Raw genomic sequence first — 7,143 nt, forward strand, 5'->3', positions numbered from 1 at the left:
TTGATACTTGGATTATTCGTCATACGAGAGCCCCGCAGCATCACTTCAACATTCAAATCCAAAACTAGATAATCCTGCAGTACTGGCTGTCAATTAGCACCAGAGTTAGTTGGCGTGTGATTGATTGGTAAATCAAAGATCAAATAATAAATAGAGGGTCATAAGATGGGACTTGCGTACCTGATCTAGAAACCCTATCTCAGTATTTCATTGATATTCCCAGCATGTTCCTCAACTGTTTGTGTGTAGTCAAATTACAACTGAGCAAACCTGGGTCGATATAACATTTCAGCATAAAAATACCGTGCACAAAGCGCAGAGATAGAGAGAGAGGGAGGGAGATGGTTGGGGTTTTCCAGGCACATTATCCAGACATGGGAGCCAATGGAGGCGATGAAGCATTAGTTCCCCGTGATCTCAGTCGTGCAAAGTTTGGCTCATCTGTTCTTATCAAGGACAAAATGAAAGGACACAAGTAGTGTTGTCCCACATACTTCAAACTGTTGTTGCAGTAAGTGATGGCGAAAAACAAAATCTTCTGAAAAACAACACACACAGAGTGTTACCAGTCTTCCTGTTTGTACTGAGAACAAGCATTCTGCTGTTTAGAAAGTGTACTCAGGCATCGGTCAGATAAACGGCCAGTGCTTCAAATGGGGGAGTCAACAAACAAGTGCTACGGTTTGGAGCGCAGCATGTGAATGTGTTTAGTGAGGAATGCAGGATGTGCCATGTAAGATTCACTGCCTCGCTTTGATCAGCACTCGCCCTGATTTACAGGGCTTAGATCGAACATTTGTCTGTGGTTTTATTAGTGAGAGTAAGTCAAGTACAGCGTTCTCAGTTCAAAGGCTACTTTCTTGTACATATTGTAGGTGAGGGCCATGCTGCTTTCATGGCCAGATATGTCAAAACAGGTTTGATCTTAGGTAAGAAAACTTGTGTGGATGTCTTGTAGTCATTTTGTTGATGTTGACCTCCTTAAATCATTCTTTAGTGCCTGCGTGTGTTTCTTATCACTTCTCCAGTATAAAAACTGAGCCAAACACAATGTGAGGTCTAATGTGCCAGAGTCTATGTCCTTTCTCAGCATGGTTTTAAGTGGGATTCGGGTGAACAGCTGGAGCAAATCTGTTAAAAAACTCAAACAATTTTAGACATCTTGCATTTTGTTTTAATGACTGTGTTTCAGGATGTACCAGGTTTATTTATTGACCTTTTTATGTTGTAGGACATGTTAGACCAGCCAGAAACACATTTGAGTTTTAACCAAATTTGTCAAGTAAAGGGCAAATGTGCAAGAAGTTAAAGGAAGCTGAACTCCCAAATATGGCTGAGCTTAGGGTTAGAGGTAGGTGTGCTTTGTACTTTCCTTTGGAGCAAAAAAGCTGCATTTGATAATAACCATGGTTTAAGTAATTCATTTGAAGAGCATGATGAAAGCCTGTGTTTTTATTGTGTTTGACATTTCCGCTTCCTTCATGACACTGATTGTGGCCAACTGCAAACAAACACAGCCTATGTTTTGCTCTGGTCCCTTGAACGTCAAGAGTAATGAGGATTTTGGTTCGGAGTTGTGGCTGCCATTGTTTTGTTCTCAATGAACTCCACCATCGAGGAGCGGTGGGTTTCTGCGGTAGCACCATCTCTGCGACTAACTTTTAAGTCCTGATTGTGTGAAACTTGACATAATATTTGAAAGTATAAAGAGGGAGAGAGTGCTGTTGGAAAGTTTCACTGAAGATTTTCTCTAAGTTGAGCGACAGTGTTATACCAATGTATTGTAATTTCATATACCGTAAGAATGCTTGTTTACAGGATTTAATAAGATGATCCATATATATCCCATTCTGTTTCTGTGAACAGATAAAGGCTCCTGCACCCGCCACGATCACAGCAGGAGATCCATTTGTCAAACAGGCAAACCTGATACCTGGCGCCATTGTGCTCCTTTCAACAACTCCAAACGGTGACACTGCCCCTCCTACTCCCAGGAGACAAGCTTTAACCCCCACCCCGTCCCCATCTCACTGTCATCCCTCATCTCTAAAAGGAGGCTTTGTCAAAACGTCTCACTTTGGCAGTTTAACTTGATAGTTACCATTGAGTGCTTGTGGGTGGCAAAGGGTACAATTTCCTCTGGCTAGATAATAAACTCCAACAATTACTGGAACCTTCCCATGGTGGATCCACAGATTGTTTCTCTATTTGCCTATCCTGCTGTCCTTGATCTCTTGGTTCTCTGGCCATCTATCTTACTATTATTCAAAACCTACAGCAATCAATCTTTGGTTCCCTCCCACTGCTTCCTGGTGAAGATAGTGGAATATTACCAGCTTTGATTGACCTCTGCAGCTAAGCAGCAAACTGGAGCCAACTGACCCTGTAAGCGTCCAAGACTAGACAAACACGTGTCCCAAAGTCATGCAAGCTCATAACTTGTTATTTATTTAATTCATGAGACTTCCTGGCCTTTATGAAGTGTCTTCTGCATGCCATTTACGACTAATTGAGCAGAGTGATGACATGACTTTTCAGTTCCTGCTGTAGAACAGTACCGGAAGCTACAACCTCAGGTCATTTATGTAGTGAAAATTGAACAGGGCAGACGATAATGTTGTTGAATGCTAGAATAGTTTCTGAGTTGATTCCTGCTGGAGAGCTTCTCAACAGCGGCCAAGGCTGCAGTGCGTTTACTGCAGGTTCCTTGATGGGTGGTTTGGATCCCAAGGGGTTTCGTAGTGCTCACTCTTCCTGGCTCGCCCAAATTCATTAAAAAGAACATGACTTCATGTATCATGGGAAGGTTCAAATCCACACTTGTGCCTGATCAAGTATTACAGCTAAACAAGTGTATTAATAGATCTGACTATGTGTTCCTGTACTTGAGTGGCCACCCATGTATTTCTTCAGATGCAGAAAACGTGTTTGGATTCTATTTAAATTTGAGCAATGTAACTAATCAAGCTTAGTTTTTTTGTATAACAGCAAGCTGTGGGTGTTTATAAGATGGGGAAATTGCAGATCGTGAACAGAGAACACCAGGAGAGCAAGAACACACAATAACCTATCATGCAATCCAAACCAGTCCTGCACTTAATTATTCTGTTTTGAATTTTATAATGTTACAAATTTTAAGACTGTTGGAAATCTAATGGTTTCGTAAATATTGTTTCACTCCTTGTTATACTTGTTTTCACTTGAGTTTGATGTGATGTTAGTCATAGTTTATGATTTACACATCAGTTAAATAATTTTATTTTGGGACGTATGTTACACCTGGAGCACAAACTGCAAAAGTGTGATGCAACTGTCTCTGCTGGCTTCAGACTGAGTTATCATTTCCAACCCCCACATTATTAAGACAGCAAAATCCTTACGGGCCATTTGAACATCCATGGGTATATTGGTTTTAAAATTAGGTGTGGTCGGATGCATTGCTGGGACCCAATATGATGTCAATGGTGCAGTATTTCAATGCTATTTTAAGGAACAATTATAAAGATAGTGATATGATATACAGAGCCACCCTTTTATAAGCCAAATGTCAAAGTCATCAATCTTTTAAAGTGAATGGGAGGTGGCTCAGAAAATACACCAATAACCAATAAAGAGAAAATCCCCTTTGAAGCATTTCCCCAAAAGTGGATTTGGATGTGAGCTGCATGCACTTGTGCCATACGCTTTAGACCATGTGCTTGAATTGTAAAAATAAAACCCTGAAAGACAATAATCCACGGTTACAGTGCTTTTCTTCTTAAAGCCACAACCATCATGGTATCAAGGACGTTAGTAACAGGCCGCATGTGTGATCCAAACTCAGACGTGTGTTCATGGGAAAAACGCAAAGACCATGAACCAGACTCATGTAAAGCAAATGTGGTGCACATCAAGGCATTTGCATTATGGTGTTCCTCGATCAACGATATACCTCATCTCCTTATCTAACCCGAACCCTAACCCCCCTACATGCATCTTCACCAAAGTTTGCACACACACGTTCTTGTGCTCCTATCTTAGTGAGGACGTTCATTGGCATATTGCATTTGCCAGCCCCTTACCTTAACCTTAATCTAAATGACTGACCCTAACCCTTACCTAAACCTAACTCTAACCCTAACCTAAAAGCAAGTCTTAACCCTCAATCAAGCCTTTGACAGAGCAAGGACCGGCCAAAGTTCCCTCACTTTTCAAAAATGTCTTCACTCTGTAAGGTCTACACTCCAAATTGTGCTTACAAAAACTGTATATAAGTAGAAGCACACACACACACACACACGCACACACACACACTCCCTTGAGGGCGATCCTTTACCAGGCTTCCCTCACTCTCTGAGCAGCGCGCTCAGTGGGGACTGGAGCCTGAATGAACGACCTGGAAATCTCACTCTTTCAAATGGCAGGTGAGCGGAAGTGGAGCTGCTAGCTTTGCCCATTATGCTTCCCAAGGTGCATTCATTCATTCAAAAACAAGAGACACATGGGGAGAGGGAGGACAGAGGACTGGCCCCACCCAGCTCGCTCGCCCTCCCACCCCCACACCAGGGACTCAACTAACATGACATCATGTCTCTGTCACAGAGCAGACTGTATTGTTGTCAGTGACTGACTCTAACTTTCTGCCTTCCCTCACCCTCCCTCTCTCCCTCCCTCCCTCCCTCATCTCTTCCGTTCCCTTGTGCTCGTTTTTCTTTCTCTCTCTCTCTCCTCTTGTCCTCTTCTCTTTTTGTTTTGTTTTCATGAACAATAAAGAGACGCCAGAGTCAAGGCTGGAGACATCCTTCCTCTCTCTGGCCATTTAAAGAAACCCCCCCCCCCCCAACCATTCCTCCACTTGAATAGACAACGCACACATAGTGTAACCTGCACATACACACATATAGGACCTTTGGCTGTGCCTGCAGCCTTAACTTGGCCTCTAATTTCCTTTTTGCAGCAATGCCCATGTGCACACTGTGAGCCAGTCAGCCATGAATGGAAGTGACGTCCCACTGGCTAAATACTACCATCCATTCTCTTACCATAACTGATAGAGCGTGAGGTCCAGTGTGAGCGAATTTAATCCTATAGAGTTTAGATGACTGCTTTAATGTAACTTTACATAACAGTTGGTTTCTATTTGTCATTGCCACAATGGTTTGAACTGGCAGAAACCACAAACAAAAACACAGAAAGTAAGTCAGCCATCAAAGGTAATATGGAGCTAAAATTGGAACGATATGTTCTGTGGATACATCTGTACCATAAGCACTGTGACGTATTTATGGCATTTCACGACTCCTCGTGGGTTGTTTAATGTGTTGTATATATATTCTTTTGTTCTGTGTCTGTTTGCAGTAAAAGCAAGAAACAGCATGTATCATCAGAGGTCAGCAGACTTAAGCTCAGTGCAAAAAACTGTTTGTCGCCTGATATTTCTGAGCTGTCACACTAAAGGGCTGTTGGAAGGGTTTAGGCTTCTTTACCTCCCCCATGGAGTTTATGCTTTCATTTGCATTTGTTTCTCTGATTGTTTGTTAGTTGCAGAACATCTCAACCAATTCACATTAAGTTTTATGAAAAGCAAGATCTTATTAAATTTTGCAGCAGATCTGGATAAATACCACAGCACTTCCTGGACGCCTGGACCTGCACTATGTAACATTGGTGTACCGTGCTGGAACATTACAACCAGCTTTACGGCATTGCCTACATCACAAAGCAACAACCTGAGCCAGCGCTTGCAGCTAGCTCCACAATAAACTAGCTTTCACATTTTATTGTGGAGATCATGGCATTGCCACAGAAGATACCAAAGAGGAAGAGTGACCGAGTACGAGATGGAACAAGAGGGAATATCTGAACATATTTCACTCGTTGAGTGTTTAAAGAGGCTTAGGATGCAGGAGGGTTGCCGACCTCGTGCTGTTTTTATTGGACAAGTAAGTCATAACCTTTGCATCTACAAAGTTAGCCTTCGCTGAGATATGTTACCTCTGAGTGCCCCTCTAGTTTAGACTGTACATATTTCTTTAATCAGCTGCAGTGCATGATGAGTACCATTTTCCAAACCAAGTAGCCTAGGTGAGCTTAAGAGTTTCTCTTCTACAGCACTCTTGCCTTTGTGCACTTTGGGAAGTAGTGAGAGACATTGAGTGGGCTGAAAATGAATGTTGAGATTGTATGGGTCATTTACTGCCGTTCTGAAATTCATCTTTCAAGTTTAACAATAGACTAAAGAGATTTAATCGACACCCTGCGGTACAGAGCCAGAAATTATGAAAATTTGTTTTTCCAGTGCAGCCAAGTAAGAGGTCTGAGTCCCGCTGCAGGAATAATGTAGCATTTGGCATGTAAACTAGGACTTTATCAGAAACTATATCCTGCACTGTCATAACAAATTAGCAACTCGGTTTCCCACAAGACATTTCACAGAATAGGGTTAAGTATCCATAGTGACTACTGAGAGACTTTCTGAAACAAATGGACGCGTGAGCAGAGCTGTGGATCTGCTGGGTCATTAGGAATAATCCTTACACATCACATACAAGAGATCCACAGACTTAACACTTCCCCACCCATTGGAAATGAGTAATGAGAACTGAAACCGTTCATGTGATGGAATCCTTCAATGTTTTGTTTGGAAAAAAAGGTTCCAATGAAGTGTTTTCATACTCACGGATCTTTGCATATTATTAATGAGCTTTGGTTTTTTCCTCTAGTAACTCTACCCATGCACAACCATGCCAAATGATTGCTTTCCTTCCTTTTGGCACAGCGTACCCGACAGAGTGGATTTTCCTTGAGTAGGTTGTTGCAAGACTATGGAACTTTCTTTAACATTGTGAGATAGGGCATTTTTCAACATGGATCTTGATGAAAAATAAAAAGCATGTTTAGATGATTGATATTTATGAGTGAAATCCGGGGCAGATCCAAATTATAACCTAGATGTCAGTCTCAAATCAACTTTCATAGAGGGACTCATAGGGCTTAGCAATATGGAAATACGCACCCTATTATAGTTTGGGTACTTAATTTTAAAACAAGATGACATAAATGTGAAATCAATAAAGTTTACTTTAACATCTATATTGATAAGTTAAGTTTTTGTCTTTCAAATTTTGTTTTCCAAAAGTAAACTTCACTATTCTAACACTTCTG

Source organism: Limanda limanda, chromosome 2, assembly GCF_963576545.1.
Source record: "Limanda limanda chromosome 2, fLimLim1.1, whole genome shotgun sequence".
In the NCBI taxonomy this organism is placed as follows: domain Eukaryota; kingdom Metazoa; phylum Chordata; class Actinopteri; order Pleuronectiformes; family Pleuronectidae; genus Limanda; species Limanda limanda.